This window comes from Bolinopsis microptera, chromosome 5 (genome assembly GCF_026151205.1).
Source record: "Bolinopsis microptera isolate Bmic1 chromosome 5, MBARI_Bmic_1.0, whole genome shotgun sequence".
Taxonomy (NCBI): domain Eukaryota; kingdom Metazoa; phylum Ctenophora; class Tentaculata; order Lobata; family Bolinopsidae; genus Bolinopsis; species Bolinopsis microptera.
The window spans coordinates 21,920,725-21,948,190 of record NC_087076.1 but is presented as its reverse complement, the minus strand read 5'-3'; the positions used below and the strand labels follow the sequence as shown (position 1 = coordinate 21,948,190).

The 27,466-nt window shown below is 39.8% G+C and overlaps 1 long non-coding RNA gene across 3 annotated transcripts; it reads right to left on the bottom strand.

Annotated features, from left to right (window-relative positions):
* Positions 1 to 848: 848 nt before the first annotated feature.
* On the bottom strand, positions 849 to 9,752 carry LOC134815845 (uncharacterized). Of its 3 annotated transcripts, none has more exons than XR_010160314.1 (3): positions 9,660 to 9,752; positions 1,477 to 1,562; positions 849 to 1,308 (listed from the first exon to the last, which is right to left on the bottom strand). It is a non-coding gene; the product is annotated as an uncharacterized LOC134815845 (long non-coding RNA). The 3 variants fall into 3 exon arrangements; XR_010160315.1 differs by lacking the exon at positions 9,660 to 9,752 and adding an exon at positions 8,048 to 8,075; XR_010160313.1 differs by lacking the exon at positions 9,660 to 9,752 and adding an exon at positions 7,520 to 7,641 and having other exon boundaries at positions 850 to 1,308.
* Positions 9,753 to 27,466: the final 17,714 nt, after the last annotated feature.

The window sequence follows — 27,466 nt, the reverse complement described above, 5'->3', positions numbered from 1 at the left end:
ACCACCAGCCCTATCTTTACTTAGCATATCACTAGTTCATGTTTCAGTTTTAAAGAGAATCCTTTGTTCTGCATCCCAGTATAAATTTGATTAGTTAACTTTTTTCATAAAGTCGACTATTAAATGTGCGAAAGTAACCAATTTTCGACAGACCACTGCAAGTGAAGCTTACATAGTAGGCTCCCAGAAAACTTAGAAGATATTAGACATCATCTCAACTGTATGTGTGCAAATTTTCAGGATGCTACTTTGTGATCGTTTTGAGATAGAGATGATCAAAGACGATGTTTCTGTGTAATTTTAATACATTCGCGTGCAATTTTTAACGCCAATTCTACCAATATAAGAATTGAAACTATTATTAATTTGATCGATTAGTGCATTGTAGCACAATATAATAACACATAGTATCAAAATGATCAGTTACCACAATGGCTTGATCATGAGAGCAGAGGACTACTCCAAAGAACAGATACTAGTAAATGCTTTTGCTCTATCTATATTATTTATAAATATAAGGTAAATACAATACCTTATTGAAATAAACAAATAAAGTCAGTAGTTAGATTAAAACACGAACACAGATACAATCATTGACATTATTACTAACACGTAATTTGCCATAACTCCGGATTAGAACTATGTTCCCAAGACCTAATTATTCTCAAACCCCATCGGTATTGAAAGTCTGAAAATAATTCAAAACGACCACTACTTAATATCATTATGTTAAACAAACAGTAAAAAGAGTGATGTGAATCCTATCTCAGAAAATGGATTCCATGATGCGTTTGATATTGGTTACGCGAACCAGGATTTGCTCCTTGATGAGCATTGTAGCGTTTCCCTTCAAAAAGCATTACTGGCCAGTGCGAAAAGCCTGCTGGCTTTGGATCAATTCATTATATTATATTCGACCGACCATATCATGCATATTCAAATTTTAACTCTTAACTGACAATTATTGCTTTTTTTACAATTCATAGATTTTACATTCGCGCCTTCCGTAAAGTAGAGCAAGATTCTGAAATTTCAGCAGGCAAACTGGACTTTATCAATGTTGTTGAAAGAGTTTCTAAAGATGATCAAGAAAGTTACTGAAACGATTCCGTTTATCCTACATAACAGTCTATCCTACATAACAGTATTTTAGGCCTCGTTTGCAAAATTTTAGCGCACAGAATTAAACCAAGTTCTGCTGTGTTGCGAGCAGCGATAGAAGGAAGTTTTCTCCAACAGTTGAAGAGCGAGGGGTAGTGTGAACGAGTTCATCAGTTCATTCTTTTCTTTTGTGGCAGAATTAACTCCCTGTCAAAGATTAATAATGTGAAACGAATATGAAACATAACCTCAACAAGTCGTGAGTTGTGTCAAAATTGTATGATAGATAATAATCTCAGAACTTTCTAAATCTTAATAACATTTTTTCATCAGCATTGGCAAATAATTGGCAATAGTAATTTTGCTTCAACTTACATTTGTTCTCGGAGAAGGAATGTTACACTTTTACATGGTCCTGGCCTGATCGGCAATACTATTCGCTACTTTTCAGGATTTAATCCCTGAAATTTTGTACAATGCTAGCAGGAATTACGAAATCTATTCGAAGGTTATTTAGTTTGTTCCTCAAACCGCTCCACAAAATACTCCACAACTCCCTCTCTACTTCTCCCGCTCCCCCATCAACATTTCACTACCACTCCTCCCCCGCCCCCGAAGAGGAAAGGTCACCATTTCTACTCACACTCACAACACAGCACTCAGTCTTGGTCCAAGAAAGCAAAAGATGATCTACTCGCTACGGTAAAGGAGAATATTTCTGCAATGGCCATCAATCTACGTTGGAAAGAGTTATTTGCTAACACTCAACCGACACTCTCAACAAACATTTGAAGTAGACTTACACCTGTGCTCCACGTCTAGTAGACCAGAGAAATCTGGGCCAAGACTTCTGAAATAGAGGAGATACCACATCCAGAGGATTAATACAAGCTTCTTTTAGCTTATTTAATCTTTTTGCCATCTCCAAGAATAAGTGGCTGTTATGATTTCTTTTCACTGTCGCTAAACGTGTAAACAATTTTATAGATATTCATGCCATACAATTGCAGTACCTACCTATTGAACCTATGAAAGTATTTTTACCTAGCAGCAGTAAAATCGGGGGGGGGGGGGGGGGGGGGGGGGGGGGGGGGGGGGGGGGGGGGGGGGGGGGGGGGCCGCCCCTATCAAGATTCTAAAAAAAGTGCGATGAGATTGGATTTTGAGACTAAAAATGCGATTCCCCCCCCCCCCCCCCCCCCCCCCCCCCCCCCCCCAGACTGCAAGATTGGGGGGGGGGCTCATGTTTTTTTGTCCGTTTTTGTCCGTTTGGCAGCTATATTTTCAAAACGGACAAAAAATAAAGCGGACAAAAACGGACAAAAACGGACAAAAAATAACAAAAATTGAAATAACATTTAGATGCTTCCTCCTCCTCCTCCTCCTCCTCCTCCTCCTCCTCCTCCTCCTCCTCCTCCTCCTCCTCCTCCTCCTCCTCCTCCTCCTCTTCCACAGGTTCTCCTCCTCCTCAGCCATCCTCCTGAGCCATCCTCCTCAGTCCTCCTCAGTCCTCCTCCTCTGCAGTCCTCATCATCCTCCTCAGTCCTCCTCCTCCTGGGTCCTCCTCCTCCTCTTCATCCTCCTCCTCTTCCTCCTCAGTCCTCAGTCCTTCTCCTCGGTCCTCCTCCTCATCCTTTTCGTCAGTACTCCTCCTCCTCAGTCCTCCCCCAGTCCCCCTCCTCCTCCTATTCAGTCCTCCTCCTCCTCCTCCTCAGTTCTCCTCCTTCTCATTCCTCCTTCTGAGTCCTTCTCCTCTTCTTTCTCCTAAGTCCTCCTCCTGGGTCCTCTTTCTCCTCCTCCTTCTCAGTCCTCCTCCTCATCCCTCTCAGTCATCCTCCTCAGTCATCCTCCTCAGCCATCCTCTTCAGCGATCCTCTTCAGCGATCCTCCTCAGTACTCCTCAGTCCTCCTCCTTCTCAGTCCTCCTCAGTCCTCCTCCTCAGTCATCCTTCTCCTCCTCCTCCTCCAGGGGGATCCTGTTATCAAAACGGACAAAAAATAGAGCGGACAAAAACGGACAAAAACGGACAAAAAATAACAAAAATGGAAATAATATTTAGATGCTTCCTCCTCCTCCTCAGTCTTCCTCAGTCATCCTCCTCCTCCTCCTGAGTCCTCCTCCTGGGTCCTCCTCCTGAGACCTCCTCCTCTTGGGTCCACCTCCTCTTCATCCTCCTCCTCCTCTTCCTCCTCAGTCCTCAGTTCTCCTCCTCAGCTCAGTCCTCCTTCTCAGTCCTCCTCCTCATCCTTTTCCTCAGTCCTCCTCCTCAGTCCTGCCCAGTCCCCCTCCTCCTCCTATTCACTCCTCCTCCTCCTCCTCCTCCTCCTCCTCAGTCCTCCTCCTCCTCAGTCCTCCTCCTCCTCCTCAGTCCTCCTCCTCCTCAGTCATCCTCCTCAGTCCTTCTCCTCCTCAGTCCTTCTCCTCTTCCTCCTCCTCCTCAGTCTTCCTCATATTCCTCAGTCCTCAGTTCTCTTCCTCAGCTCAGTCCTCCTTCTCAGTCCTCCTCCTCATCCTTTTCCTCAGTCATCCTCCTCAGTCCTGCCCAGTCCCCCTCCTCCTCCTATTCACTCCTCCTCCTCCTCCTCCTCCTCCTCCTCAGTCCTCCTCCTCCTCAGTCCTCCTCCTCCTCCTCAGTCCTCCTCCTCCTCAGTCATCCTCCTCAGTCCTTCTCCTCCTCAGTCCTTCTCCTCTTCCTCCTCCTCCTCAGTCTTCCTCATATTCCTCAGTCCTCCCCCAGTCACCCTCCTCCTCAGTCCTCCCCCAGTCACCCTCCTCCTCATCCTCATCCTCCTCATCAGTCCTCCTTCGCCTTCTCAGTCCTCCTCTTCAGTCCTCCTCCTCCTTTTCCTGGTTCCTCCTCCTCAGTCCGCATTCTCCTCCTCAGTCCTTCTCAGTCCTTTCCCCAGTCACCCTCCTCCTCATCCTCCTCATCAGTCCTCCTTCTCCTTAGTCCTCCTCCTCAGTCCTCCTCCTCCTCCTCCTGGGTTCTCCTCCTGGATCCCTCTTCTCCTCCTCAGTCCTTCTCCTCCTCCTCAGTTATCCTCCTCCTCCTCCTTCTCCTCCTGGGTCCTCCTCCTTCTGCTCACCAGTCCTCCTCCTCAGTCCTCCTCATCCTCTTCATCCACTTACTTCTCCTCCTCATCAGTCCTCATCAGTCCTCCTCCTCCCAAGTCATCCTCCTCCTCCTGGGGCCTTTTCCTGTGTCCTCCTCCTCCTGGGTCCTCCTCCTCAGTCCTCCTCCTCTTCCTTCTCCTCAGTCCTTCTCCTCCTCATCTCAGTCCTTCTCCTCTTCCTCCTCCTCAGTCTTCCTCCTCCTCAATCCTTTCCCCAGTCACCCTCACCCTCCTCCTCATCCTCATCCTCTTCATCAGTCCTCCTTCTCCTTCTCAGTCCTCCTTCTCAGTCCTCCTCCTCCTCTTCTTCCTGGTTCCTCCTCCTGGGTCCTCCTCAGTCTTCTTCCTCCTTCTACTCCTCAGTCCTCCTCCTGCTCAATCCTCTTCCTCCTAAGTCCTCCCCTCCTCAGTCCTCCTAAGTCCTCCCCTTCTCAGTCCTCCTCCTCATCAGTCCTCTTCACCAGTCCTCCTCCTCAGTCCTCCTTATCCTCATCCTTTATCTCCTTTCTCCTCCTCATCCTCGTCATACACCTCCTTCTCCTCATCAGTCCTCCTCCTCACTCCTCAGTCCTTCTCCTCCTCCTCCTCCTCCTCGTCCTTAGTCCTCTTTATCAGTCCTCATCAGTCCTCATCGGTCCTCCTCCTCCCCAGTCCTCCTCATGGGGCCTTTTCCTGGGTCCTCCTCCTCTTGGGTCCTCCTCCTCTTGAGTCCTTCTTCTCCTCCTCCTATTCATTCCTCCTCCTCAGTTCTCCTTCTCAGTCTCACTCCTCCTCAGCCCCCCTCCTCTCCCTCCTCAGTCCCCCTCCTCAGTCCCCCCTCCTCCTTTTCCTCTCTTTCATCTCTCAATAATTTGTTCAATTTATAATTATTGTTGGTGTTATTGTTAACATAATTTATTGTTATATACTAAAATGTTTTTAAGCGCATTTGAGTCTGACTCAAAATGTGCTCAAGAATCTTTGTGTTTAACAAAGTTTTACTCTCCAGTAATAAAACTTTTCATCCCTTTTTATGTTATTAAAAAATGTGTAGACTATTCTTTGTGCCTAATTGAAGATTAAAAGTTTGAGAAAGGACCATGGTCATTAACCGGGCTACCCATTTCTGCAGATAGCCTGTTACAAATTGTGGAGAAAATTTAAATCAAAAGTTACAATTTTTGTCCGTTTTTGTCCGTTTTTGTCCGTTTGGCAGCTATATTTTCAAAACGGACAAAAATTAACGGACAAAAACGGACAAAAACGGACAAAAAATAACATGATCCCCCCCCCCCCCAAGATTTCTTGCCCCACAAATTACTTTGTATTTAAAAAGATGTCCCTTTGTAAGCGAAATTGTAAGTATGTCGCTTTATGTCGCTCGATGTTTATTTCTCAGAATTGTAAGTATGCCGCTGTAATTTGGATCAATACATAACGAAAAATTTAAGTGTGTATTTTTATGAAGTATATAATGTTACATATTGTAAATCTGTCATGCCTCACGTGGCGCCCCAGTTTAGGGAACGGCCGCTAGGCAGTTGATCCCGAGTTCGAGTCCCGTCGACGGTCATTCTTTTGGCAATTATTAATTATTTTACTAAAATTATCACCAGAGCATCTTGTAATATACTTTATCTGATAAATTATACAGTTCGTACTTCAGCTAGAGAAGACTGGCATTTAAGGATTTGTCCGGGGAAGGCCTCGTTCATACTGGAACATATCAAATTATGGTGAACGGAGTTATCTGGTAATATTTGTTTTGTTTATGGCTAGAATTTAGAATGGAATCAATGTGATGAGGATCCAGAGTTACTTACCTGCTAGGATTAATAAGTCAGGTCTACAGTTGAAGAGACCCTTTTTCAAACTTTTAATGAAGAAATATCCACTGTGCCTATGGTAGTGTCAAGTATATTCATTATTCTGAGAAAGTCGACTTATTCGATGAGTCGACTGTAGCCAGGAATAGTACCTTGAGATTTCGACCATTACCGGACCTCCTTTAATGGTAACCATGGTAACTATAGTAACCACTGTGAATCTTGATCTTATAAACCGATTAATATCGACAACAACTAGTATCCTTTAAGACTTAGACAGTACAGAAAAGTAAGCCGTCAGAGTAACACAACCAGTAATAATTCAAAACAATCAATACCAAAAGTTCAATGACCATGAAAAGTCGGCTTGATGATGAAGACGAAAAGGCCAGCAAGTTGAGGAATAGTATGATGGGGCCGTTGCGCGCGACCGAATATGTAGTGCTGAAAGAGGGTGCCGAAATCTCGCAGCTAGACTCGCGATATTGGGGTGAGATTTATACTAAACTCGTCAAAATCTCGCACTAATTGCGCGGCTCAAAGTTGTTATACTTTAACCACGTGATCTCACACCGCACTAAGTTCCGAATTCACAAAATATAAAGTACATTTTTGTGTCGCTTAAAACTTTTAAATTACATTTTTTCTATTTTCTCACACATTTTTTTGTTAGTTTTTTTTTCTGTGTTTATTTTAAGATTTTGTGCGATGAGCCTGTCTCGCCATCTCGCATGAATCTTGACCTGGGGGGGCCGGGGGTAAGGGATCATGTATTAACTGTTTTTAGGATAATAATTAAGACACCCACCCCCTTTTACCGGCTTTTGTGGTACTAACTGTTGAGAAATCACTGTACTATGTCTTGGTTTATAAAATAAGATACCCACCCAGAAATTGCTTTAAACAGCTCATTAAATATGACTTTTTAGTTTTAAAAGGATCCGATATTGAATGTAAACAATGAAACTAACAGTTGAGATATCTATGCTTAATTAAAAACATACACTAACACACGCCCACATGTTTACAGATTACAATTACACACATGGCATGTATGTAATGTGTACTATACATATCACACATCATTTAAGAACCAGCAGTTGAAATACATTTTAAAATAAATTAAACACTGCACCTTCTCAAACGGAAAAGTCAACAAAGCCAAAGGCCACTTTTTAAAATTATACAAAAGATCAATCGCACTCTGTTTAATAAATTATATCTTAATTTACTAACTGTTTTTGGGCAAATTAGACCTAAGACTCACTATTTAGTAGCATACAGTACAAACTGTTTTTCTGGGAAATGAGCAGCAGATCCACCACTTAGTACAAAAGTACTAACTGTGTTTTGGAAGAATATATGACACACCACCCCAACGTCACGTACAGTTAACAGTACTCAGTACCTGATCCCGGGGTCCTCCCTCCTCCCCCGGTAAAATATGACCAATATTTCTTTATCTAAGGACGTATTTAAAATAGTATTACAGTACTTACCAAACGGTGTGTGTCAGAGGGAGTTGTAAGGGCTATCAAACTAGGAATTTTAAGATGTTGCACAGATTTGTATTTCTGAGTTCTCCAGTCACCACTATTTCAGTCAGCACAATCTCTCTCTCTCTCTCTCAGTCTCTCTCTCTATTCTACGATTTTGGTATCATTAGCACAACAAATAACAATGTAGCCATTACAGCAGCTAGCGACAAGTAAGTTTATCCTAAAAGTAACGAAGCACATGCTCATTTAAAAACCTTCATTTACTGAGAATATGATCAAGCTTATTAGTAAAGATACAATAAGTATTATAAGCGTGGCTTGCCTCAAATTAAATAGATCAGAAGATAACTATAAACTGATCATGATAAGAACAAAAACAACACAGTGCTTGGTCGTTGTTTTAAAGTTTGAAAACAGTGCATGTGGCCTTCCATCAAGAACACGGAATTATGTGATCATACAAGAAAGACAGATCTTAATAATATTTAACATCATTTGCATCAGGCTTAGTTGTTTGAAATAAATTACCTCATACAGCTGAAGACCAACAATGATTGAAGAGGAGGAAAAAATATCAAACAGAATAATCATATGTATTGTGAGCCAACCAGGGGTAGATGAGGCATCCATCTCTCCAACGGTTTTGACATCATCGAAATCATCTTACCGTCATCTGAATAAAGGTCATGTTAATTATCTCAATTATACATTAGCCAGTTGCAGTATTAAATTAGCCAGATGCTTAGCAATGCGCATAAATGTGCTCAGTGCATTCTTGGAATTTTCACAAGTTTTATTTCAGCCCGACAATGAAAATAATATCAGATCAGTGGTACTTAGATCGAATCCAAATAAAATCAACAAAGTGGCCGCTTTTTATGCACAATTTTTAAAAAAATGTATATTTGGACTATTCATATGTGCACAGATAACTGCATCAAGGTAATGATAATAATAATCCTATACATTTGCATAATTGAAACAATTATGGCCCCTTATTGTGGGCAGAATATGTGTTTTTGTTGAAGTGTCCTGGTATAAAACTTATCCGAGTGACTGCATAGGGATAAATACTAGGACCTACTAAACTCAAAACAAAATGCAGCCACCTAATTAAGATACTGAATTATTTACTTCACTTTAATTATGATGGCCAAACGTGACAAGCTTGTATCTAAACAAATAAAAACATGATCAATGATATGACGTACATGTAGCGCGTGGTCAAGCGCAACTAGCAGAGCCAAACGGAATAGAAATAGCGCAGTGCTTTTCAACAGTCCCAGTTAATTATCAATCAAAATAACTGACCACTGATCAGCCCTAGGCCTACATTACATGACAAACACCCAACACTCATACTTTAATCAGAAACACTCACTGAGTGAAAAATGTAATACCTTGGGAACAAGAAATTTGGGATACATAACATTTTGATGCATAAGTGCATCCCTTTCTGATCTTCTGGATCAATTTTACAAAATTCAGAGAACAATTCCAACACTATACCGGTTTTACATTATACAACTAATAGAATTCTAAGGATAAACACAATAATCTATCTTTCTAATTGCTATGTTAATTGTTAAATAGCAACATTTCGGGGTTGATTCATACTCTGCACAGCAAGGTTACAGTTTCATTTTAATAGAAATTTGAGTAATAATGCCTGTAACAATGTTTTAATAAATCATAGTGTGTTAAAGGATACAAATGGAGTGATGTGCTTTATGGCTACCATCATTGAGTGCATTGAGTTATGTAACCTAAAAGGTGTCCAGTTTTGGATTGGGAATTGAGTGGGGCAGTATCTGCGCAGCCCTAAAACCAAGAGTAGACTTGGTTGTGGGGCTTCACAGATACTTCCCATGTATTATAGAACTATGATCATAATAAACTACTTTTAGGATAAGAGTGAGAAATAGTGAAACAAACTTTTTAGTGAAACAAATTTAAAATAATGCAAGGGTAGGGGTTACAGATAGTTATTATGACTTTAGGAACCTTAACCTTATTCCTAACCAAACTGTTGTGTACTCAATTTAAATGTCTAACTAGCCTTTAATAATGGTGGGTTGTCTTGGATACTGCATTTCCAACTTGGTGCACGCCAGGTTTAAAATAAAATTATTTCCCTCACTTGCTTGGATTAGATTGGCTCACTCCAATGTTAAGACTGCGTCGTCACCACTAACCAGTAGATTCATCATACATGAACTGTAGGCACCTAAATTGAATTGATCAGAATAAGTATGTCAAAGATTTCGTTTTCCCTAATAGAAGTTTCGATAGTAAATAAAAGGAAAAATGTGTCAAAATGTATTTAATATACATTCAATTAAATCAAGTGATGCGATTGGCAGAGCACAATCAAATTTTTAGTGTTGCAATTGGCAGAGCACAATATTTTAAATCTTTAACAATCTAATATATAAAAGTTTCAAAACGCATGATCTGCTCCATTATTTAGACTCCATTAAAGGGGCAGGGATGAGATTGTAGGAGACTTCTGATAGATGGATCTCATGTTTGGTGTCCACCTTCTTTCCCCGGTACTTAATTAAAACAATATCCATTTGAGCATATATATTTTTACAATTGGTCAAAATATGGGTAAAAAGAAATAATAAACATATAATAACATTTATTGGAATGCGAGAATTTGTACTGTGGCAAGTGGTTGATTTAAGTGCTCCAAGAAATAATTTTACTTTACAATAGGCAATGATGAGTGGCAGGATTTTGTAGCCCACTAATAAACATTCATCTTCAAATCTTTCGAAAATGGCATTATCTCATAGAGCAATATATTCTTGGTTTAAAAAGACAACAAAGAAATTTTCAAAAGAAGCCTATAGAAGAAATTCTGCTTGTGTGCTTGTAAGAAATATCAATCATCTATACGATGGGAGTTGGGACATAAGATTAAAGGCTCATTGCATAATGTTAAGTTATAGAAGTCAAGCACATTGATGCATTTGGGACTAGCCATTAGAACTCACTGTACGGCCTCAAGTAAGAAAAATTGTGTACTTCGTAATGGAGATGGTATGTGAGAATTCATAGACCTGTGATCTACAACAATCAATATGTTACCAATGATTTGAATATCTTTTTCACTTTATATCAAAGATCAGAATAGGTGATATGATGTTCTATTCTTCATATATGTATTTACAAAAGGTCGTGAGCATACAGTCTCATAGTAGCTCAGGCTCTTACGGGCATTGTCTGCTCGATACGTTAGGGACCCCAGATACACCTTACTAGACGTATTTTTGACCGTAGAATCGATTGAAAGTGGTTTCAAGATGATTGGACTGATTGTTCTGGGGTAAAATCGCAAAAAACCGATTTTTGGGCCAAAAATAGGCCAAAAAAACCATGTTTTTTGATATTTTGAGCAAGTTAATTTTGTTGGCATGTCGGCAAAACTTGCATAAAGATAGCTAAAAGACAGCCGCACAAGATTGTATAAAAATAAAACAAATCCCTCTATTTGTTCTGAGGTAAAAATCCAAAAAAGTGGTAAAAATTTTGACTTTTTTGCTTTAAGTTTGAATAATTTTTTGCAGTTGTATTAAATCAACCCAAAAATAGTCACATCGTGTTTGCCTAAATTTTTCCTTTCCGAGAAGTACCCACTTCATATACTTAATCGAAGTTTGAATATTGTCACTCCGCAAGACTCCTGAGTCTTGTAAACTCGAGTACGGAGATAACTGGACCTCTGGACTCATGTCTGGTCATCAAGTATGGAAACAACCAAGCGAGTACTTCAATACACAATGACGGTGAGAAACTAATGGACCAGGAGAAATCGATTTGCTCTTTCTCACTGGGATGTGAACGGACGCTTGAGTTTTACGAGGGCACAACTGGGAAACCTAATTGTGTCAAGACGATAAGGATGAAGAACAACAGTCTTGTTGTAATGCGGCCTGGGACACAGCAGAATCTGAGGCATGCTGTGCGAGCAGAGCCGGCCACAAAGGGAGAGCCTCCAAAGAAATCGGAGCAAGTAAGATACTCCCTGTCATTTCGAGCTATTGTGAAATCTGGTGGCCAAGTTAGCTCTCAGAATATCAGCACAGAGACTAGTACACCAGCTTCTGGCACCGAAGCCCAAGTACCTGCGCAAAGAGTCACGTTGGTTGCTGGAGACTCTTATGCTCAAAGATTGGACTCCGCAAAGCTGGGAAAAGGGAAAGTCACAGTCGTAAATGTTGCAGAAGGCGGAGCAAAAATGGACAAAGTCCAGAAACAGTTGGAGGACTACTGCACGGCACATCCTGATGTCCACGTTGAGAAGCTTCTGATCAGCGTAGGCACAAACGATATTAGGCGTGTGGGGGATAAAATTGGTATTTTGAGGGGACCAGTAAAGCAACTTTTTGGTAAGATAGGCCTATTATTTCCCAACTGTAAGGTATATGTTCAATCTCTATTGCCATTACCTTTACAGAATGATAACAATAAATTAACTAACAAGAGGGTAATGGATTTTAATAGGATTTTATACAATGAGTGTGTATTTAGGAGGTTCTTTTTCATGGATGTGTTTTATCCCTTTACAAAGTTTAAGAGAGCTCTAAGTGAGCCTGTTAAGAGATTTGATCCCTTATTTGAGAACAAAGGCATTCACCCCAATCCTCAGAAAGGTATGGGTGTGTTGGCCAGATTTTATATTCGTGCCATCCACAGTAGATATTTTAATCCTTATATCTATCAGTAGTTCTTTTGTGCTGTCTTCTGAACCTTGTTAAGCTAATGATATGCAGTTGTAGTCTGGCAAGTATACTCACCTGTAAAACACCATGATCGATTTAGTAACATACAGATTTAGAGTTGGAGTGTTTAGTGGAAATTCTTTTGCAAAATCCATCAAACATCAGAACCGTAGACGTGGTACAGGTAGTATTTTTGATTATTTAGACAGCTGCATTGATTCTCGCTTATTATTTTATATTTTTTATGTTATATTCATATGTCACTTTTCGCTAATCACTATCACATATGTCGGGGTAAGTGGGTTGGCTTTTTCTAGGGTCACTTATGATTGCCGAGCCTTTGTACCAACATACCCAGTTCCTAACTTGTGCCGATGCTTTACAGTTTATTTCTTTTTATATTTAGCAAATATGTATTATCTGAGGAATAATTACAGTTTCGATGGTTTATATAGATTTTGCCAGATTTCAATCCATAAGAACTTAAATTGCATATTTACTGGTAGAACCGGCAATACACTCACGGGATGCATAATTTGGTTGTTTTTGATGAATGGTTTTTTGATAGTTTTAGTAAACCCTGGAATTGTAAACCCAGGGCCGTCTCCCATAGGTGTTAGAGTTGGGAATGGTAATAAATTGAATGTTTACTTTCAGAATGTTCAAGGTCTCATCCCTTTTGGTGAACTGAACAATGCCCATCCAATGATTGATACCACTAAATGTCTTGAAGTGTCGACTTATCTTAATGAGGCTAAGATAGATATTGCAATACTTAACGAAACCTGGTTTAAGAGTTCTATTGCTGATAGTGAATTTCTGCACCCTGACAGATATAAGATATTTCGCTCTGATAGATCGAAGAAAACTCATCCACCAGATCCTTCTAATCCAACCCGGTTTAGGAGGAATGGTGGAGGGGTCATGATTGCAGTGAGAGCAGACCTTGATCTAACTTCAAAGGAAGTTCGTCTCAAGTATGGTGCAGAAATTCTTGCTGTGGAATTTAAGACATCCACTGGAATTAAGTTTGTTGTATGCACATGTTATCGTGTTGGTACACTGGGCTCCGCAAATCATGAAAAAATTGTTGAGTCTTTGAAAACTCTTCTCAGAAGAAGAGGACTGAGTAAAGTCTTCATACTAGGAGATTTTAACCTGACCGGAGTTTCCTGGTCTACCCTGGCCAGCTCCTGTCCTATTGAGCAATCTTTTGTTGAATCTTTTGTTGATCTAGGCCTTCAACAATGTGTGTTAACACCTACCCACTGCAAAGGCAAAACACTTGACCTATTGCTCACAAACTCTGTGTCAAATATTAATGACCTAATGGTAGGTGAGAGAGATAGTGCTTGCAAGTCTGACCACTTCCCCATCAATTTTAAGATCAACGTTAAAGTTGGTAGGAAGAAGCCAGTCAGGCGTATGTGCTATAACTTTAAGACTGTGAACTGGGAGAGGCTAAACCATGAACTCCGACACACGAATTGGGATGCATTGCTCAATGGCACAGAACCTGAAATTGGATGGAAAAAATTTAAGGACAAACTTTTTAATGTCACAGATAAATTTGTTAAAAAATGCTCTGTCAAGACTGATGGCCAAGATCCATGGTTTGACTCGGAGTGTTATGATGCATGGCGTAAGAAAGTGAGATTACATAAAGAAAGGCATAAAAGTGATAGAGCTGAAATTGCATTCTCCCTTGCTAGGAAAAATTTCAAAAATGTGGTTGCTCAAAAAATGAGGGAAACATTAAATGAATCTGATGATAGTGCTTTAATAACAAAAAAATTTTGGTCCTATGTCAAATCGAAGACAGCTAGTCAGCGGATCCCTGAGTTTGTAAGCCACAAAGGCACTGTCCGCAACTGCCCTGAAGACCAGGCCAACCTATTTAATGACTTTTTCTTCGAGCAGTTCTCTGAGGCATCAACTTATGACATAGATATAGATTACTCTAATGATTGGCGCTTTGATATTGAATTTGACCACAGAAGGGTTCGCAAAATCCTTTCCAATATTAATGCTAATAAAGCTTATGGACCTGATGGTATCCATGGGAAACTTTTGAAAAACTGTGCGGTTGGGCTCGCATACCCTATATCAATACTTTTTCATTCATGCTACAACATTGGGACACTACCAAGGGAGTGGAAACTGGGGCACATTGTACCAATATTCAAGAAAGGGGATAAACATGAGGTTTCAAATTATAGGCCAATTTCTCTTACATGCTTAATCACAAAAGTTCTTGAACGCATAATAAGAGATGAGTTATTGGCACTTACTAATGGCATGATCAATGACAAACAGCATGGTTTCCGAGCTGAGAGATCTTGTGCAACTAATCTTGTAGGACTGTGCGACAGCCTAGCGCTCTCACTGAATGAAAATATGAGAACAGATGTAGTCTACTTTGATTTTGCCAAAGCATTTGACTCGGTTAACCATGATCTTATATTATTTAAGCTAAAGAGCAAATTTGGTATTGATGGGAGGCTACTGAAATTCATCACTGATTATCTAAGAGACAGGCAACAACAGGTCTTGATAAGTGGCAAGTTTTCTTCTATGAGAAACGCCCAGTCTGGTGTACCTCAAGGGTCAATTTTGGGACCATTGCTGTTCATTATGTTCATTGATGATATATCAGTGGGGATTTCACCAGGCACACAACTGTCACTGTATGCCGATGATACTAAAATTTGGCGTAAGATTGTTTCGGAGTCTGATATCCTGCGACTGCAGAAGGACATTGATTATCTCCATGACTGGTCACTTTCTAATAAAATGAGATTTCATCCCGACAAATGTAAGGTCCTCACCGTCGCAGGAAGGATATCCGAAACAGTTTCCCTCCTTAGTGTCCTACCACTCTTTAACTTTGTATACTCCATGGGAAGAATCACACTTGACTATGTTGATCATGAAAAGGATCTGGGTGTAATTGTGACATCAAATCTCGATTGGAAAGATCAGTGCTCCAAAGTCCTTTCTAAGGCAAACCAAAAATTAGGCATGGCGAGAAGAAATTGTTATTTTGTCCAAGACGTAAATCGTCGTAGAGTACTGTATCTCACTTTAGTGAGGAGCCTATTTGAGCATTGCTCGGTTATATGGAGACCAGTCACAAAATCCCAGATAAGCAAGCTGGAGGGCCTCCAAAAGCGTGCTATTAAGTGGATTCTTCACGAGGAGTATATGAGTTATCCACCATCCACATACATTCAAAAATGCAGACAGCTGAAGATTATGCCGATTGAAGACCGCTTTGACTTCTTGGATCTCATCTTCTTCTTTAAAATTGTGAAGCAACATATACCTGTCACTTTACCCTCATATTTGCAACCATTTCAAGGCCACTCAAGGCTCAGAAATAGTCACATGGACTCTCTATGTTTTGTAAGCCCTATCTCACCTCGAGCAAGCTCCAACGCTTTTGCCAAGAATTTCTTCTATAGGACCCACACTAAGTGGAATCACATTCCTCTAGATATCCGTGAGATAGAGAGTATCACTGATTTTAAAAGTAAACTTTCCACTTACATGTGGGGGAAAATTATCCCGGTGGATTCGGACTCTGAACTTGACTATTCAATAGTTAGATGGCAGGTTGTGGAGGTGGTAATCGTTTCTTCCTATTGCCCTGGTAGTCTTGTACTACCAGGGCTCCTGCGGTCTGGTACGAGGTTAGTTTTATTGTTAGAGATCTAGTGATGTTTGAAATTTATTAACTCCTTAAATTAGCTACTTCTCCTTTAGATAAGTATTGCATTCTTTTTTCTGCTATACAGTTCTTTACAACACCTCTGTTCATTATAATTCAAATTTTTTTTCACTCTGAACTATAAATCTCTGGCCTATTAACTGTTTCAGATCCAGATTGCTAGGGTTTACAACGGTGCCACTGAAACATCCTGCTGTTGATCTCTTATCCGGATCACCCAGTCTCCTCCCGATCCTCCCACACTTCACAACAAGATGCCAACACTGCCCGCCAACTTCCTCGCCTTACTGCAAAACTTATCTCTTGAAGTAAAGCAACACATGCATACCCTACTTACTCAGAGTATCCTGGACAGTCTGAAAGAGAAAAAGCTTGCTTCTAAAATAGAACGTATAGATGAAAAGAAGAAGGAAAAGAAAACGAAGAAGGAAACTACTGTTCAAAATGCCTCGTATAGCCCACATGCGCTCGTAGAGCACGTTCCAGTCCTCCCTGGAATGGATGAAAATCTATTCAAGAAAATCACAGAAGAATTAGATTCAATGAATCTTGAAGGCAAATCTAAAAAAGTCCACACCCTATGGCTAAGCCCTTCATCAGAAGACTACTGCTTTGGTAACATAGTTAACAAGCCACATCCCATCAACAACTTCCCTAGCATCTTTAAGTTGATGGGACTTATTAATGACCTCCCCTCCACCACCAACAACATGGATGCTTGCCTTGTTACTAGGTACGACACTCAGCAAGCTAAGTTAAGCCTCCATAAAGACGATGAAGACCTAATAATATCACAGTCCAGCTCCATTTGCACTTACTCAATAGGGGCTCCGCGGTCACTTGAGTTTGTGCTCGATACAACCCAAGTAGAACAACGCACAACTAGGGCCTCTAGGTCAAGGCCAGCCCAAGAGTTGATTAACGCAGACTTCACCCTTCCTGCCACCAATGGCACACTGAACATCATGAAGCCTGGTGCACAGCAAGTCATGAGGCACAGGATTGCCCCAGGAGTTGCACCTTCTGACAATGAAATTTGTTGGAGGTATAGTCTCTCCTTCAGAAAGTTAACCACACCTTCCTCTTCCCCTTCATCTCCTATTCTTCCCTCTCCTACATCCGACAGTCCTAATAAAGTATCCCCAAAAGCTCCCATCACAGACTCTCAAAAACACCAGAAGTCTATCATTCTCATTGCTGGTGACTCCTTTGCTGCCCGATTGGACGCTGATCGCCTCAGTAGAGGTAAAGAAACTGTCACCAACATAGCTAAGGGTGGGCTTAAGATCTCAGCTATACAGAAATCTATTGAGGCCTTTCATACAAAGAACCCTCTTGTGCAGGTAAAGAAACTGTTCTTAAGCTTCGGTGCCAACGACATCCGGTACTGTACCCAGGGTGTCAATCATCTCAAGACCCCTGTGAGTGACCTTATGAAGACAGCAAAAAAACTTTATCCAAATGCACGTGTTTTTGTACAAGCCATTCCACCAGTCCACCCCAACGGACAAGATAAAATCCCTGGTAATGTTTGTGCTATGAATAATTTGATCTTTGATCGCTGCTCTAGGCATAAACTGTTTTACCTTGATGTTTTTTGGGCTTTCTTAGACCGCTATGGAAACAGAAACGAGAGATTATTTCCTAAATGTGACAATAGGGGCTTTTATGATATTCATCCCAGCCCCAAGGCTGGGATGCCAGTGTTGGCAAAGTTCTATCTCAGAATCATACACTCAAAGAGGTTTAATCCATTGGGATACTGATGTGGTAATTCAATTCAATATTTAAATTTTTCATTGTCTGCATCAGTATCCTATTGGATCTGATCATTTGGATGTTATTTATAATTATTCAAACGAAGTGATAGCATAATGTATGTTACTTCATATTATAGCACAATACCTGACAAAACACAACGGCGAGACACAATTCTGTTAATAATATACTTTAAAGTTCTATGGGAATATCGGCTCAACAACACCGTGTTGCAACTGGTATGTTTTCTAGGTATGTTATCATCAGTAAAAGTAATAGAGGTAACGGGGAAAATTTGTTGTCCTGTCTTCTGTCTCGTCATATGTTATGTGCTCTATTGGGTATATTTTATTTTTATGTTATTTTGTATATATTTTCTTTGACTATCGATGCTAATATACTCCCTGGTGCTCCCCTACAACCTAAAATACACTCTGTACCATGTTTGAGGTCATCCATAAATCTTTACTTTATGGTAATATTTTGTACCATTTTTCTCAGACACTTTAAACTTGTGTATAGGGGGGAGGGGGGCATTGGGACAGCCTTAGCTGCAATTTCTGTAAAATTGCTATCTACCACAAAAACCAAAATGTCACCTACCATGTCACCGAAACAGACTGTTAAGTTACTTTTCAGTATAACCAGCAGCTGGCTTGGGGTCATGTCTAGGTGTGGTCTGGTTTTTCTATCTCTCCTTAATATTTCCCTGATAGTAATTTGTAATTGTTCCTTACTGAACCCTGGACCAAATTTATCCGTTGTTTACAATAATGTCCATGGTTTCCTAAATACACGCGATTTAGCATCAGGAACACCACCACTAAATATGACCAAGATACATGAATTCCATGGTTATATCTACAAACATAAGCCTCACATCATTATTCTAAACGAGACATGGCTGAAAAATTCCATTCTCAGTAATGAGGTGCTCCCTGACAAATACAAAGTATTTAGGCTTGACCGATCCTTAAGATCGCATCCAGTGGATGCAACCCAGCCCAAGAAATTCAGAAAAAACGGTGGTGGTGTTCTGATTGCCCATAGAACAGACATTGATATCTCGAGTCTAAAGTTCTCTAAAGTTAGTGTTCAAGCTGAATTATTATCCATCATAATTAAGACTCAGTGTGGAAGAAACTTTTGTATATCAACATTTTATAGAGTAGGAACGCTTGGCTTAGATAATTTTGAATCTTTCAAGAAACATTTTGTTACTTTAGCATCTGCCAGAAAATTGCAAAGGCACATTCTGGTAGGTGACTTTAATTTGGCTTCGATTTCCTGGCCAGATGGTCAGTCATCTTGCCAGCTACATTCTAGCTTTGTAAATTTTCTCACTGATGACCTCGGACATACACAACTTATTAGCTCCCCTACTCACAAGTCAGGCAACACCTTAGATCTTGTGTTCACTAACATTCAAAACCTTATTAAGAATGTTAAAGTTTTAGATCAAAACGAAATGTGTATGTCCGACCACTTTTGTATCACATTTGACATTGATATTAAGACCAAGTATATTAAGCAGCCTAAAAGAAAGATCTTTAATTATAGTAAAGGTAATTTTAGGGGCCTGAATTCTGAGTTATTTAGCATCGATTGGGATAGTATATTTGAGTGTAATGATCCTTATCTTGCCTGGAGTCGATTCAGAGGAGTTCTCGGTGCAGCCTGTGACCGATGGATCCCTAAAAAGACCATTAAGTCTCAGTTCCAGCCCCCATGGTATGACTCCGAATGTGATCGTCTCTTACGAAATAAGGAGAAATGGAGAATAAGGCATAAGGGGAGCAACTCTGAGTCTCATAAACAAAAGTTTCGTGCATTTCGCACAAAATTTAAAAATTTGATGGACGAAAGAATGAGACTCAGTGTTGAGGATGACTCCGATGATGCTCTTATCTCCAAGAAATTCTGGACCTACGTTAAATCTAAATCAAAGTCAACCAGGATCCCTGAAACTGTCAAATATCAAAATCGCTTTCGAAACAATCCATCTGATCAAGCTGCCCTTTTTAACGAATATTTTTATGAGCAGTTTTCTCAAGAGAGCGATTATGGCATTGACATAGATTTTCGTGATGAGTGTTTTTCAAGTCTTGTGTTTAGTAGAGAAGATGTTCTGTTGATTCTTAAAAAGTTAAATCCTAACAAGGCCCCTGGCCCTGATGGGATTCATGGGAGAGTCCTCAAAAACTGTGCCCAAAGCCTTGCATACCCACTTAGTGTTTTATTTAACCTGTCTTTCTCGAGCGGATGCATACCCCCTGATTGGAAGCTGGCACTTGTAGTACCAGTGCACAAAAAGGGCGATAAGTCTTCGGTCGAGAACTACAGGCCTATCTCGTTAACATCTCTTGTAATGAAAGTCTTTGAAAGGTGCATAAAGACTGCATTATACGCTGCGTGTTCTGATCTGTTGGATGACCGACAACACGGTTTTGTTAATGAACGTTCATGCACAACCCAAATGATACCTTTCACGGACAATCTTGCACTTGCATTGAATAACAGGTCCAGGACTGATATAATATATTTTGATTTTGCGAAAGCCTTTGATAGCGTTTCGCATGACCTCATTTTAAGTAAATTAAAGAATATTTTTAATGTCGATGGACTAATGCTTAAATTTATTAAGTCCTATCTTGAGGGGCGACAACAACAAGTAGTGATAGGAGGCCAAACGTCTTCTTCTCTACCAGTTCGGTCTGGTGTCCCTCAAGGTTCTATACTTGGCCCTTTATTGTTTGTAATATTTATAAATGACATGTTCTCCTGTGTCTCTGAAGGCACCAATATCGCCCTTTATGCAGATGACACTAAAATTTGGAGGGAGATTCTTGGTTACCCTGACCATCACATAATCCAAAATGACATCAATAGATTATATGATTGGTCAGTGAGAAATCGAATGAAGTTCCACCCACAAAAGTGCAAAGCCCTCTCTGTGTCCCTGCAAAGAAACGTGCTGGATAACTTGCCCTTCAATACCTTCTTTTATAAACTTTCTGGAAGTGATATTGACTTTGTGCCCTCTCAGTCAGATTTAGGAGTCGCAATAAACTCCAGGTTTAATTGGGGTGCACAATGTAAAGCGCTTGTTTCCAAAGCTACATCTAGACTTGGACTACTTAAGAGAACATGTCATTTCACTACTGATAAAAGGCAGAAAAGATCGTTCTATTTAGCGTTAATTAGGTCTATATTTGAACATTGTTCTGTCATATGGTCCCCTCAATCTGCAACTCATCTTCAACAGTTTGTTGCTATCCAAAAGAGGGCTATGAAATGGATCAATGGTGAACCTTACTCCAGTTATAATGACGATAAACTTGCTACAGAGCAAAAGAAACTAAATATTCTCCCTGTTAAACAGAAGTTTATTTATAACGATCTTATGACCTTCTATAAAATAGTGAATAGCATAATTCCAGTTTCGCTCCCTACATATATAGTCCTATGCCGTCCAGAGGGCACCCGATACACTAGGCACAATGCTCAAATAATTGATATGTCGGATACTTCAACTTACATGAGTACCACTGTGCCCTGCTCGGATGCCTTCCGAAATAGCTTTTTTCATAGATCTATGCTGAAATGGAATAGTCTACCAGTATGTATCCGGCAGTCAGAACGGATTTCTACTTTTAAGGCCAAACTGATCAAGTACCTCTGGGCTGCCGATACAGTCTGGCCAGATTAGCTCATCAGTCTTATGAGTCTCAGAAATTTGTTTTTGTTGGTTACAATTCTGTCCGTCCAATTTCCTATCTGCTTGTCCTTTTCTTTTTTCTTCATCAGTTGTGACGGAATTGTAATGAACAAAATCCTTATAATTATTTATGATATGTTTGATTTCTTGTTAATGTTTGTCATTCAAATTTGGTAGACGGCCCCAACGTTAATGTGGCTCTTGCTATGTGTTGGTTCAGCCGAATTAATTATTATATAATCAAGTTTATTTTTCTCGTTAGTTGTCATCCGGCCAAACATTAAGCAACTTATATTGCAGTACCATTTATCATTTAGTAATCAAAATATGTCATTGTAATTTTGCATGGCTGAAATGTAACGCTTGATTTATATATATAATGATTAATTGAATTTTCAAATAAAAAAAAATAGAAACAAATCCGTAAAATAGTTTATTCAAGATTATCTATTCTTGCTGTCTGCATTCACATATTTCTCAATTTCATCTCACAGCACAATATTTTATGAATTGATTGAATGGGTGTGTGATTTTGTTTAAAGTAACTTATTACAATTTTATAAGGGCCCATGCTTGTGCAGGAGCTGCATTTGCACTCAATATCTGTGTTTTGGTGACCCTCAGGTCCTTTGGTTACATACATTTTGTCCGAGACAATTTCAACTTTGACAATCCATGCTTAGAGGACAATATTATATTTAACTAATTCATTGTGTAAACTTGTATGTAATTGACTGATTTGAAAGATTTCAATAAAAAAAATAAAATAAAATAAAAAAAAGCGTTTTTGCCAAATTTTCGACGCGCACTACGCGCAAAAGCATTTAGTTGTTATCAATTGGCACCCGCGCGTTCATCATAAATTTCAAACAGCTATAACTCAGCGAGATTATGTCCGTTCTAGCTCATATTTTCACACTAAATAGAAAATAATGTGATCTTATTGCTGACAAAATATGGATATAATTACTTTATTTGCCTTAGAGTAATAGACTGTCAAAGTTTAAAACGCGCATTGGTATAGCACGTGACTAATAAGGCCAAATTTATACTTCTTAACATATTATCGATCCTTAGACATCATACTATTGTGTCCAATTAGCGGTTAGGTCTCTAAACTCGTAGCAGAAAACACGTCTTTTTGCCCGTAAGAGCCTCTACTATCAAGTCTACAAACATCATTTCCCGAAACTTGTGGACGATATCAAATTTAAAGCTGGAAAAATATCAGCCAACAATACAATTTGCTTAAATAGTAAAGAATACGAAAGTTAACATCAAACTAGGCGGTTTGTTTGCTCATAAGTAGTCATTTCTTCTGCATTAGAATTAGCGCTCGATTCATCAGGCTATCTATCTATGCATAACAATAAAAATGTATACAAGCTATATTAAAATGACTCTAGATGCATCAATTACCAAATAATTAATTGTTTCAAAATTTATATACTGTGGTCGTACGTCGATTTTTTAATTAAAAACATGGAAATGGGTAGCGCATGGTCGCGCGCGCAACAATAAGGTCGCATTTGTGATTTCAATATTTTACATGACGTACGCGTAACGCGCGGACGCAAGCGCGACTAGCAGCGCCAAACGGGATAGAAAATAGCGCGGCTCTATTCAACGTGGTCCCATCGTGGGCCGTTAAAAATTACTTTCCCATAATAATGAACTAAAAAGTTAAGTTAAATGATTAGTTTGATTGATGATGCCAACCCTTTCAGCTCGCAACTTTGCTATGCAGTCTCAAATTGTTGTCAATTGTTATTGGACTGACCCAGCGCGCGTTGTAGCGCGATGCGTTACTGTGCCGCGCCGCGCACTCAATGAGGCTTCTCTCGCTAGATCGGCGAAATGCGCTGCTGTGCCGCGCTGAGCTGCGATGAATTGACATCGTCAATTAACAGCGTGCGCTATTTCAAAAAGAAAGCGGCGCGCGCTACTTCGAAGAAACTTAGACAAGTAATATCCGTCAATCAACGCAAAGCAAAAATAATAAGCGACAATTGCAATTTCACATAGCCATGTGTATACGCGTACTGCGTGATGCGCTTTTTTCACAAGTAAAATATTTTGCCCTCTTTGGTGGTCGCGCGCTATTGCAAGCAAAAAGTCTTTGGTTAGAGCAAGGCGACAACCTCATCCAATAATTAGCAATCAAATTGCTTAAGCTTAGACAGTGCAGTCCTTTTTAGGAAAGAAAATTTTTATTTACCACAAAACAATCAATACATAATGTTATATTCATAAATAAATTAAAATTTCAATTTCAAACACATATACAGTACGCCGCGCACACAGCCACAATTTTCAATTGTTCAGAAATTCGTAGGTCAGCTGTAGGCGCCACGCACAGGATCTGCTGATCCGACGAGCCGCGCAAACTATCATTTTTACTTCGCATCGAAGTTGCTTTGTTCATTCGCAGAGCAATTACGCGATCTTGAAGGGTTGACATCGTCAATCAAGCCCAACAGTGTATTTTTGCAATCTGACCGCGACCGTAAACATTTTAAGCGCGGCGCGGCTCAGTGTTTATAAACAGTACACGATAGACGCTGCCGCTGAATGACCAGCGGAGTGCCGTCCAGTAAATTTCGAACTAACTAGTAGAAATACATTGTAAAGAAAATTGACTGTGCATGCGTAGTGTAACTGCAGCAAAATTTTTGTTGAAGTCGTAAATTTTGTAAGTTTGCTCAACTAAACCTACAATACCCAAATCAGAAATATCACCAAGCTAGATTTGGGCAAGATAAAAAAACATAAGGAGAACTGAGGAAACAAAAAGAACAGTTTCATTTCATTCAAGGTTCAATTTGTTTTATATATAATAATGAGTCATATCATCGACTTAAGAATCATTTGTGATCTAGACCAAGCAAGAAAGAAGTGAACCTCAACTAAACATGGCTTTTAGCACTATACTACCACTGAAAAACCTCCACTATGTTGCCATAATGCAATGAGAGACAATCTAGCATTCTTCATCCAAGAAGCAAAATGTAGTGAACATGTAAGGATGTAAAAATAAAACCTGCACTCCCGCCTGTCCAACCAACTTCATTCTCAATCTAGGTAAACTATAGGTAAAAATATAATATTAATCATAAGCTAAAATGTACTAATCTTTGTATTCTAAATGGGGAAAAGAAGAAACATTGTCAGTCAGTCGAGAAAATTGTCAGTCAGGCTATATGGCAGCTTTGTAGATGTTGTGACTATGCTAGTAGTGGTCCCAGGCTTGCGACTGGAATTGCGGTGTTAAATCGATTTAATGGTATACCAACGATCCACCTCCCACTTGTTGTTTGGTACTTAGCATACCCAGGATGAAGCCAGTCTCGATGTTGCTGCTGTTGGACTGTATGCACCCTTTGAAAGAACAATTTTTGACTTTGTTTCTTAGTTTGGGGGCCAGCTTTTGGTACACTGGTTAAATAATTACTAATAATGAAATATTACATTAGAATTAGATAAATATAGATATCTGTAATAGAACATACCAGCGTTCCAAAAATTGAAACGCTGTACCGTAGCACACAGGGTCTCATCAGGGTCACACGTCATAACTGCGACTCGAATGGGTAATATCTACAGTGAGCATAAGAAGAAGAGAGTCTGAGATTCAGGTCAAAAATCATATCAGAACACGAGTTAGGTTTGATCTGCTATGGAGCATGCAGTGGCGTAACGAAGGGCTCCGCTGACCCCGCTGTGCGTGGGGGCGGGGGGGGGGGGGGGGGGGGGGGGGGGGCATCTTAGGCCTAGGGGGGCGCAGAATCGTTGTTTGAATGTGGGATAACTTTGAAAAACTTAAATTATGAGGTACTAGCAAAACTGCGCGTTTTGCTCCAAAAGGGGAGGGGCTCCAACAGGGGGTGCATTTTCGGCGGGGGGGGGGGGGGGGGGGGGGGTCACCAATTGGCAACGTTACACCACTGAGCACATGGGGAATCAGAGGAAGATCAACAGCTCAGCATCTTGGACTGCAAGCTGCATCCTTCAACCTCATCCCTCAGAAAAAGAGCTTTGAGGCCTCCTAGATTTGTTGTTAGTTGATGCACCTTTTCCAAGCAAGAGTCACTTAGGTCTAATTGCTGTGAGGTGTCTGAGCAGCTACAGGGGTGGGTGCCCCAAACCAAAATGACAAGCATTTTGGTTTGTCATCTCTAGCCTCTAGAAAAGAGGGGACGTTTATTATTGGTCATGGTGTCAACTTTCAGTTGCTGTGTTGAACTCATGGAGTGAAACAGTTTTTGCTGAAAAGTTCACAGTATGTTTGTATTACCCTGCACTAAAACATTGATATTAGTTTATCAAAATATGTCATTGTAATTTTGCATGGCTGAAATCTAACACTTGATTTATATATATTTTTTTAATCTAGACACTTATTTTACTTCGGAGTATTCCAACAGCCATATTGTTCTAGATACAAAACTTATAAGGATTATAGAAGGATGGTTAAAAAAGATCGCAAAGATGTTCAAACTAAGTATTTTATGGGAAAATTTGCAGACACAAACGGTAATAGTAAGAAGACATGGGAACTGATTAATCAAATACGAGGCAAACAGAAACGGCAAATAAAACCACTGTTTACTATAAACAATGAGAAGATAACCAATCGTAGAGTAATAGCCAATGAATTTAATAAGTATTTTGTTTCTCTAGCGTCTATTTTAAACGGGGCATATAATGAAATTGGAGAACTAACTATTAACAATCTTCCTAGTTTTTATGACTACCTGCCTAGAGCAAACACGTCCAGTATTTTCATGAATGACTGTACAGCTGACGAGGTTAGAATGATTATATCTGAACTGAAGAATGGGAAGTCATCCGACATCCCAATACATGTAGTTAAAGAATCGTCTAAAGTGATCTGTCCTATACTATCTTTATTATACAGTGAATGCATGAGGAATGGAGTATTCCCAGATGATTTAAAGACTGGGAGAATCAGTCCGATCTACAAGAAGGATAATGAGGAATTGCTGGAAAACTATAGGCCAGTATCAACCTTAGCTGTTTTTGGTAAGATATTTGAAAAAATTATTTACAACAGACTGTATAGCTTCTTTCAGTCCCAGAAAATGATTTACGAGTACCAGTACGGATTTAGAAAAAATCACTCCACAAGCCATGCCCTCAACTCCTCAGTGAATTACATAGAATCCTGTCTTAGCAAAAAACTGCATGTACTTGGAATATTTATTGATCTATCTAAAGCGTTTGACACGATCTCACATGAAAAACTACTTAATAAACTAGACAACTATGGAATACGTGGAAACGCCAATAGACTCATCGCTAGTTATCTCTCTAACAGATATTAATATGTCTCTGTACTGGGCGAAGAGTCTGACAAGCTGCCTGTTCTCTTTGGAGTTCCCCAAGGCTCTTGTCTCGGACCCTTGCTATTTATAATATATGTTAACGACTTATTTAGAACAACTGATCTGGGCAAGTTCATACTATTTGCAGATGACACAAACATATTCGTAGTAGATGAATGTAGAAAAAAACTGTATGAAAGAGCAAACGAAATTCTTCGTTTGTTACACCAGTACATGAAATGCAACCTATTACATATAAATATAAAGAAATGCTGCTACATTCACTTCAATCCGTCACGTACAGCTACTGATAATGAGGCAGATAACGAATCAGAATATATACTAACTCTGAATAATACGGTAATAAAGCGAGTTAAAGAGACCAAGTTTTTAGGTGTTATTATTGACGAAAAGCTAAAATGGGATGTTCAAATAAGAGCCCTCAACTCGAAACTTAGGTGTGAGATCGGAAGACTCAGTAGAATACGACACGTTATCCCAAAAAAACACCATAAAGAATTGTACCACACGTTATTTGAGTCACACCTAAGATTTGGAATATCGGTATGGGGTGGGTCGAGTAACAATATGCTTCAACCTATCTTCATCACTCAGAAAAAATGTATCAGAATACTATTTGGTGACCTTGAAGCATATCTAGATAAA